Source organism: Gavialis gangeticus, unplaced genomic scaffold (genome assembly GCF_001723915.1).
Source record: "Gavialis gangeticus isolate Ggan-Ray unplaced genomic scaffold, GavGan_comp1, whole genome shotgun sequence".
Classification (NCBI taxonomy): Eukaryota; Metazoa; Chordata; order Crocodylia; family Gavialidae; genus Gavialis; species Gavialis gangeticus.
Window position 1 is genome coordinate 113079031 of NW_017728992.1, and position 8697 is coordinate 113087727.

Sequence of the window (8697 nt, forward strand, 5' to 3'; positions counted from 1 at the left end):
TTTGTGTAGAGGCATTTGAGGCCTCCTGTGGATGTGTGCACTGGTCCCCTACTTTCAGCATTATCCTGGCCTCTGTCACTTACCTATGTATATGTTCCACTGGTCGGCGTAGGCTGGGCTGTACTTATGAGTGTAGCTTGGTCTGGCAGTACGATGTTTCCTCTGCCCTTGTCTTCCCCTTCCCCTTTAATTGATATCATTTTTTATATTAGGAATTTATATTCCTTTTCAGGTAGTAGAAGTATCACTCATTTCTTAAGAGACAACATCCCTTTGTGGTGGTACCAAGGAGTGGTTTGAGTAGAAGCACCAGACACCAGAGGACACGACCTGTGTATGGAGAAGACATGAACAACTCAAATCCTTTAGTGAGTCCAGGTATCTGCAACAGAAGAGGATAAAACACCTCTGCATAATGCATATGTATTGCAAATGGCATTGATGTTAAGTATATTTGAGCAGCACTTCAGAAACCTCCGTTTTTTTACCTAGTCTTCATGTGTGAGTTCCTATATACATAATCTTAAAGATCTTTAGTAAAGAGATATGCTGGATATGCTCTACATAGCTTCATCTAATATCATTTTTTACTCTTCTAATATCAGCACACAACAATTATACAGCAAGCAAATTAGTGCATCCATTCAGTGCATGCTGTCTTTCAAATACAGCTTCTCTTGAAATATGTTCCTGAAAGTATGTTTAAAAAGACATCATACTTTATGAGACGTAAGTTCCTTCAATTAAATAATAATCTTATTGAGAAGATGGAATGGAATCTTTATTATTATTATTATTTTCAGTGTAGTTTATTACATGGACATAGCTTAAAAGCTTGAGTAATGTACAGAAGATTTAAGGCCACATTTCATTGATATTTTATGGGTTCCGCTTAATCGGAATGAAGAAGGTTTTGTTGAAGAATATTTATATAATGAATAGAAGACACTCAATATCATTATTCAACACATAACAATGCTAAATTATTGTATAAATAATATCATTAGGTTGGCTAGTGCAGATCAGGTTGTTGCTCACTCTAACACAGAGGCTTAGATATAATTGCCTTTCTGATTATTAATGGTCACTAGATTACTTACTATTTAGTCATATCACATTGACAGTCTGTGCAATGACTCTCCTTTAATATTTAGTGCTTATTAAATCACAGATCAGGCAAATGCCTCTCTGTTCTGCCAGTGTTACTACATTGCAATGTACTTTTAGATAAAAATTCTGTCATTGCCACAAGGTTCACCTTATCAATACATTACAAATGGTCTTGCAGTCTTTATAAACCACCCTTCTTGCTACAACTGGTACGTTCTTCTACATGGACTCCTTATTTTGTGGTGCTTTGTTTAATGCAGGCCTCTGTAAAGTATATTTTTTTGTAAATACATCTTACTTTCTTTTAAAATAAAAAATGAATGTATTATTTATAAGGATTCAGCATTTATTACAACAAGCATAAGAGAAAGCACTGGTCTTATAAAACAAACTTGTACTCTTATTTTCCACATGCATTCTTCCACTTCAATCATTGTCGTCTTGTATGCAATTTAAATTTTGCTTGTGAGGAGAAATGTAATACCATGAGCTCATAATTTGTTGTTCCTAATTTAGTATCAGTATCATAGTCATTTTGAGAAGAAAATGCAAAACATGGCTGACAATCATAATACTGAGGAGTATAGTAAGTGCACTAGATTTATTCAGGTGCATTCTTGGATAAGAGTAGATCTTTGAAATTCTTATGCTGTAACTTGGGTTGAAACACTAGCAGAGCTGGTGGGGTCCTGAACCTTGTTCAGAATAAACAACAAAGCAGTTATGCTTTGAAACAAGATGAAACAACACTGAAAAAACAGGCCTAAGCAAAACCAATCCGAATATGAGGTATGTGAATTAGGAGTAAAATGAGCACAGCAGACTAGTGGAGGGGTGCATGTGTCTCATCAAATGGACCATAGTTTGCTGGGAAAGCAAAGATAACAACCGGAATAGCATTTGCAGTATGTATTTGAGAGAGAGCCAGGACAGGACTTTAGAGACAAAGTGATGGCTGTAGGGAGGCTGCCTGCTGCTGTTTGATATGTACTTTGTTCAGGGAAATCGTGTAGCACCACTCCTCACAGATAGTGATTACGGATTGTTAAAGCACAATTAACCCTTAAATGGAACATGACGTACAATCGCCGACAACTCAGTGTCTTAAAATCAAACTCTAACTTTATTAGTACAGCAAATGTTATCTTAGCATTTTCTAAATACACAGAGAGAAAAAAGCATTTAATCCAATGATCTCATTCAATCCCAGATGTTACTTTGCTCAACAAAAAAGATGGCCACTCAGGGCATTTTTATACATGAAGTGCCACTGCGCTGGGCACTTTGAAAAGTACTGCATCGCTTGCAGTTGTATAAGCAACAAAACGCCTGTTAGCATGCAGAAAACATCGGTGGTCCGCTTTTGAACTACAACACATAGAAGGTGTTTTAGTTCAAAAGTACACCACCACCATTTTCTGCATGCTGACATGCATTTCACTGCTTATACAACTGCAAATGATGCAGTGTCGTGTGCAGGAGCTCATGGGAGGAGCAAACTTGCTGAATTGAGTCTGCTCTGACACACTGGATCTCCAGTGTGTTCAGGAATAAAAATGTATGTGTATAAATACCCTTGGTTCCTGAAAACAAAGGGTACATCTTTGGCTGGGACAGTCCAGACAGGTGTTGAAGGCTGGGTTTATGACAATGATGACTTAACCTTTTTGCTGTCCCCTTTTATGCTTTTCTTTAACTTTACTCCTTTGATTCTTTGCTTTCAGAATGGTCTTTCTGTAGTCAGCATGCTGTCCATATTTTATCAGCATATTCCTTTGTTCAACAGACTCATCACGAGCACACTTCATAATTTGGTCTTTTCCAGTATCTTACTTTGGGCATTATCCATTGGTCTCCCTTATCACCTTTCATTAACATATCCAATCATTTTTTCTCTGAATTAGCCAGTTGGTGCCAAGTTCAGTTTAACTGAGCTGGTAACAAGACCATTGCTTTGTTATGTTGGTAGAACTTCTCACAGTGATTAAAAAAAAAAAAAAGACATAATATAATGAGCTCTATAAGCTCTACAAAAACAACTCAAGGAGAGCTGATAAACAAAATGAAGAAGTTCAGATAATTACAAGGCTATACAGAACTTAAGCAATTATTAAATAAGGCTTAATATAAAAGGAAAGTTTATACTTTATAAAAGGAACAATACTATACTTCACCATTCTGAAAGAGGTGCAACTTTAAAGTGTAAAATATGGCAAGCTACCCTAACAGTAGGACATCACATATTTTCATAGACTCATAGAATCATAGAAGTAGGGTCAGAAGAGACCTTGTAGATCTTCGAGTCCGACACCCTGCCTGGGCAGGAGAAAAAACTGGGCTCAAATGATCCCAGCTAGGTAGGCATCAAGCCTCCTCTTAAAGACCCCCAGGGTAGGAGCCAGCACCACTTCCCTTGGAAGTTGGTTCCAGATCCTAGCCACCCTGACTGTGAACTAGTTCTTACGGATGTCTAATCTAAACCTACTCTCCAACAACTTGTGGCCGTTATTCCTTGTTATGCCAGGGCGCACTAGGGGAAATGAGGTCTCTCCGAAAGCCTTCTGATCCCCCCTAGTGAGTTTATAGACGGTCACCAGGTGCCCCCTCAGCCTTCTCTTGTGAAGGCTGAACAGGTTCAGGCCCTGCAGTCTGTCATTGTAGGGTCTGCCCTGTTGTCCCCGGATCATGCGGGTGGCCCTCCTCTGGCCCCTCTCAATGTTGTCCACATCCCTCCTGAAGTGGGGCACACAGAACTGGAGACAGTATTCCAACTGTGGCCTGACCAGTGTTGCATAGAGGGGGAGGATTGCCTCCTTGGACCTGCTCGATATGCACCTGTGGATGCATGACAATGTCCGATTAGCCCTGCCAACCATGACCTCGCATTGTTGACCCGTGTTCATCTTAGAGTCAATAATGACTCCAAGATCCCTTTCTGCCTCTGTGCTCTCAAGAAGGGAGTTTCCTATCTTATAAGTGTGCTGCTGGTTACTACTGCCCAAGCGTAGCACCCTGCACTTGTCAGTATTTAAGTGCATCCTGTTTTTGTTAGCCTGCCCCTGTAACCTATCCAGGTCTTGCTGCATCAATGCCACAGTTGCCCAATTTTTTAATGAGGATGGGGTGGGAGACAGTGTCAAAGGCCTTGCTGAAGTCCAGAAAGACTACATCCACAGCAACACCTGCATCCAATGCTTTTGTGACCTGATCATAAAAGGCAATCAGGTTGGTCTGACATGACCTGCCCCTAATGAAACCATGCTGGTTGCCTTTGAGCAGCATCTCTGAGGCCGGCCCATCACAGATATGCTCTATGATGATCTTCTCAAAGAGTTTCCCTAGGATTGAGGTAAGACTGATGGGCCTATAGTTGCCTGGGTCTATCCCTCTTCCCTTTTTGAAAGATGGAGACCATGTTGGCTATCTTCCAATCATCTGGCACCTGGCCCGAGCACCGTGAATGCTCGTAAAGCCATGCCAAGGGCCCTGCAATAACCCCTGTTAGCTCCCTCAACACCCCGGTGTGAAGAGCATCTGGACCTGCTGATTTGAACACGTCCAGCCCTTCCAGAAGCTCTCTAACCCAGTCCTCCCTAACCTGAGGTCTGGAGGTGTTCCCCTCGAGTCCATCTTTCATCACAGTAGGGAAGTCCCAGTCCCTGCACAAGAAAACGGAGGTGAAGAATTGGTTTCATTATAAGTAAACAGCAGTGCCTCAAAGGAGGGGTATATACCTTCCATTCATTAATTTCTCATTTTAACACCAGCATCCTACTAAATCTCAACAATTCATTAACTGTTCAGTAGGGCTATGTGAAGCTTCAGGTGCTGATTCAGTTCAGAAGAGATTCAGCCCAATTCGATGGCTGAATCTCTGAATCCAAATCAAATCAGGAGACCAATAAAAAGATTCAAATTGATTTGAGGCTCTCCAAACTGATTTGGAAAATATTTGGATAGCTTTAGAGATTCAGGGAGTTCCCACTCTCTGCTGCATAGAGCTGGACCCAGACTCCATGCTGGTAATTAGGGGGTGGGAGAAGGGGGGCTGGAAGTGGGGGAAGAGCTGTATGGGGGGATCCCCACTAGGCCCCATCCTCTGCCTGCTTCCCCAGCCCCCTGAACCCTGCCCACTCTTCCAGTCCCCCATGGCTGCCCCACCTCCCTTTCTTTAAAATACATTTAAAAAGCCCTGCACTCACCAGCTGCTACAGTGACCACTGGGGCTTCTGCAGGCTCATGGCAGAGCCCCCCTCATAGTGCAGGGCAGTTGAGGGCAGTGGGGCAGGAGCCTCCCCCCCCCCAACCTGGCAGGAGCTGGTGAGTCTGGGGCTTTAAAAAAAATAAAAAGAGCTGGGAGCTGGGCGGGGCAGCCATGGGTGGAGGGCTTGGAAGAACAGGCAGGGGATGGGGCCTATCCAGTTCAGAGATTTAGCCAGTTTGGCAGTGGCTAAATCTCCAAATCAGATTCGGCTGTCCCCTGAATTGGCCAAATCCAAATCTGAAGTAAATACCAGCCACTTTGCACAGGGCTACTACTCAGGTCAGAACAGAAAATGCTGGTGTTGAGGATCATGGCCCTTTCTGAAAGGAAATATCCTGAATTGGTATTACTGTTGAACTAAGAGAGAACAAATTAGATGTCTGATAGAACTCAGATTTCCAAATGATATTAAAACTAAGACCTAAAATGAAAAGTGACAGAATGTCATAAGTGTCTAGTGAACACTGCTAACCAACTGGGAGATATTGTTTAACTACCCAGAATTAAAAACGTGATAATAGAATTTAGCTTTTGGGTGTTTAATAGGATGCATGAACTGCACAAAAATAGTATGTATGCTCTGACTCAAATAAACTTTCTTCTAGACAGTGCATAGGGAATAAGGTATCCAACAAGAGAACCCTTATGGTCTAAATGGTCTCAACTAGAGAAAATGACTGAAGAATGTTTAGTAGCGATTAAGAACTTGGGAGTGCAATTAATGGGCACTACTGTAAATCTTATTTAGATGGGCTGTTCTTATGTATCCTTTTGGTCACCAGTGCAAGGTGTTCCATCTTGCTCTAGCCTCTCCATGTGCCGGCCTGGTTTTGTAGCATTTCCAGGCCCACTGCTTGTTCCCTTCTGGGGGAATAATTGCCTCTTTTAAAAAAAAAAAAGGTCACATTCATGCACATAGTTCCCAGCAGCATGTTTGCCTAGTGTGGGCCATGTGTTTTATAATCATGCTTAGTGTTGGCTGCGATTACTCAACTTTATAGTTGGTTTCTATTGCTGAGCACATGCTGCTTTTGGCAATAGTTTAATGATAGACAGCATATTTAGTGATATTTCCTTGTATGTGATTATAAGATATGGGGCTTTTTTCCCCATGCCAATTGGGCGGCGGAAGGACTTGTCTGGTATTCAAGTAAATACAGTTATTTGTTGGCAATTGATTTGCAGTTGTCCTGCCTTTTGGCCAGAAACCATTGTAACAGCTGCATTCTGTTGATAGCTTCCAATAAAAAAAGGCGGAAGAGTGGTCGAAACCTGTTCTGAAACCCAGGGCCTCAGAGCTCTGGAGCAAGATCTGCTAAAGCTCTGAAGCAAGATCTGATTCTGGATAATTTGCTCAATGGGAGAAAGGGACCAACGGTTCTAAAATATGAATTGGTGAATTTAATAAATGTTATAAAAGAAAACTACAAGGGGGCCAGGTGAAAGTGATCTCACAAAATCTCTGTTGGACTTCTTCCAGTTCAGTGTTGCAATGTTTAAAAATTGGAGCAGCAAAACAATCTAAAAGGCTTTTTAATTAACTCTTGAATCGACACTGGTGGTATAGATGGTTCTTCTTTGGGTTGGCCTGTGATTGAAACTTGGGAGAAGAGGGGATGGACTCAGCCTGTTAATCAGCCACTGTCATTTATCTACAGCAAAAAAGAAGACGTATAAGATGCACTGAGGACATGCATCAGGAAGACAGCTGAGCCTTCATTGGACCTCACTCAGAGTTAAGAGAAGAGTTGGTGGCACTAGATTTTGTATAAGATTCTGTACAAAGTATTAATCTAAGTGAGGTCACTTCAAGGGATTCCTATCCACTGCCACTAATAAGAGGGTATTCTACATGCTGTCAGGTATTTGATCTGGTTTTCCACACAGCATCTTCAAAATGGATAATGCCAAATAGAAGTGGATGCAAAAGACAAAGAAAAGACCATTTTGACAGGAAAGAACAAAGTCTGTGGCAAATGATGTAGTAATTGACAGCTTTAGATTATGCATTGTACCTATCTCAATTTATGCTATTCTCAATCTGTTTGTTATTCTACGTGATAGCCTGCTGCATGATAATATAAAAAACAGTGCAACTTGAGCACATAAGGGAGAAATTTCCACTGCTGAAAAGAATTTGTTCACTCAAACTCAAAGATGTGAAGAGTTTTGAAGGGCTTTGCTCCTATTATATAGAAGGTTTAGTTGGGATTTCACGGTCTTGTAAAATCATTGCATAGGCATGAAGGGGAAGACATTACTATGGTCAACTAGATGCTGTTTATCAGAGTTGAAACAGGCCCTTTTGACTCCTGTTTTAACTCTCCCATATTCCAGAATCCCTCTCATATGTGAATAATAGTCCATACAGAATTAAAGCAGTATTGACTCAAGGATGTGAAAGACTTTACAGGCTGGTGGCTTATTATAGAAAAGGTCTAAGTTTTCTGGTGAGGATTTCTTGCACCACCCAGAAGGCAGCCTTGGCAGTGATTTAAATCTATAAAAAATTTTCAACAGTATTTGTATGGGAAGAAATCTGTAGTCAAAATAGATCATGCATCCCTTTGGTGACTCAGTTTAGTTATTTTGAAGATTAGTTTGTAGGTCATTAGGGAAAATTGGAAGCATTATAATTTCAGTATAATACTTATGATTTGGACGTAGCCATGGTAAGGCCTGTGCTTTGTCCAGTTATTGTTGTTGACTTGTTTAAAATGATATGTTACTGTTTTGTGTTCTGTTGTTTTAGCTAAAACACTTCTAAAACGTTAACAAATTTAAATAGATTTTCTGGTCTGTGAGTGCAGCACTTGCCAGTTTAGCGATTTTTTTTGTGGAAGTGTCTATGCAGAAGGTGGGACTCATTTTGAAGGAATGAATTGTGAGTTGCTATGCTGGATCAGTTCACTGGGCCATCTATCCAGTGTCCTGCCACTGAGAGGTGATTACAACTACCACATGCATCAGAAGAATACTCCAGGCAGAGAAGCATCCGTCTCATCCAATTAGTAAGAGGGTAACTTAAAATGATAATCAGGATAACTCATACAGGAACAAAACTGACTTTGTGGAGATCTTGATGCTGAGTTACTGGGGTTATGTTGTATGGCAAGGAATATTTAGAGCATTTGGAAAACATTTTGCAAAAGTCCTTTTGAATTCTGAGGATGGTCCGTCTTCCAGTATGTAATGAGGCCAGGCCAAAACCCTAGAACCAGCTGGTCCCAGTCGAGAGATCACCCCCTGAATAAGTGCCACCTGCAGCAAGCCCAGACCAGCACCCTCGTCTCAGCTGGTCTGAGTGAGGCAATGGAGCAATT